Genomic DNA, 1,366 nt, shown 5'->3' with positions numbered 1-1,366 from the left:
TAAATTAGGTCTTTATTCTCTGGAGCGCAGAAGGTTAATGGGGGACTTGATAGAGGTCTTTAAAATGATGAGAGCGATAGACAGAGTTGACGTGGACAAGCTTTTCCCATTGAGAGCAGGGAAGATTCAAACAAGAGGACATGACTTCAGAATTAAGGGACAGAAGTTTAGGGGTAACATGAGGGGGAACTTCTTTACTCAGAGAGTGGTAGCTGTGTGGAATGAGCTTCCAGTGGAAGTGGTGGAGGCAGGTTTGATTTTATCATTTAAAAATAAATTAGATAGTTATATGGACAGGAAAGGAATGGAGGGTTATGGTCTGAGTGCAGGTAGATGGGACTAGGGGAAAATAATTGTTCTGCACGGGCTTGTAGGGCCGAGATGGCCTGTTTCCGTGCTGTAATTGTTAGATGGTTATATGGTTATATGGTTACCCCCTCTGGCTGCTCATTCCATACATTACACCCACCACCCTTTGTGTAATGGCTCCCATTTAATCTTATCCCCCCTCACTTTAAACCTATGTCCTCTGGTCCTCGATTCACCTACTCTGGGGGAAGGGACTCTGGGCTTTTACATGATCTATTTCTCTCATGATATTGTACAACTGTATATGATCACCCCTCATCTTCCTGCACCCGCTGCTCAACCTCTCCCTGCACCTCAGGTTCTAGAGTCCTGGCAATATCCTTGTTAATTGTTTCTGCATCCTTTCCAGCTTGACAACATCTTTCCTATTATGCTGCCAGAAATTGAACACAATACTCTATATGTGGCCTCACCAACGTCTTATATAACTGGAATATGACTTCCCAACTTCTATACTCAATACTCTGACAGATGAAGGCCAATGTGACATTTTTCATCTGGGTAGAAAAACGCTCCGACCTACTTGATGCCACGAGTACCCACGACTAGCATCACGACCTACCTACGACCTACCTACAACCTCCTACGACCTCGTGACGACCATGCTGCGAGTATGACTCAAGGGCAAACTCGGCAGAGGTCGTGAATTAGGTTGTGAAAGTGGGACAGGCCCTTAACCCTGAGTGAAAGCTGCACAATGTCCAAACAGCAGCAGGATTACGACACTAGCACCACAATTCATTCTAGGATTCCAGTTCTCCCTGACACGTCTCTCTGGTTCTGCAGGTGTATCTGCTGCCAGTTTAAGACCTGTGTTTATAACCAAATTTGATGGAGTTGGGGGTGAGGTGAAATAAAATGTTGTAACCACGCTGTTGCAGCAGAAACAAACAGTAGCAGGATGTTACAAAAAAATAAAACATTAGATAACATGATGTTGAAATTAGCAGATAATGTCAAAGTTATGATATTGGTAGAAGCAAGGAACTGCAGATGC

Source organism: Leucoraja erinacea, chromosome 1 (assembly GCF_028641065.1).
Source record: "Leucoraja erinacea ecotype New England chromosome 1, Leri_hhj_1, whole genome shotgun sequence".
Classification (NCBI taxonomy): Eukaryota; Metazoa; Chordata; class Chondrichthyes; order Rajiformes; family Rajidae; genus Leucoraja; species Leucoraja erinaceus.
This window is presented reverse-complemented; position numbering follows the sequence as displayed.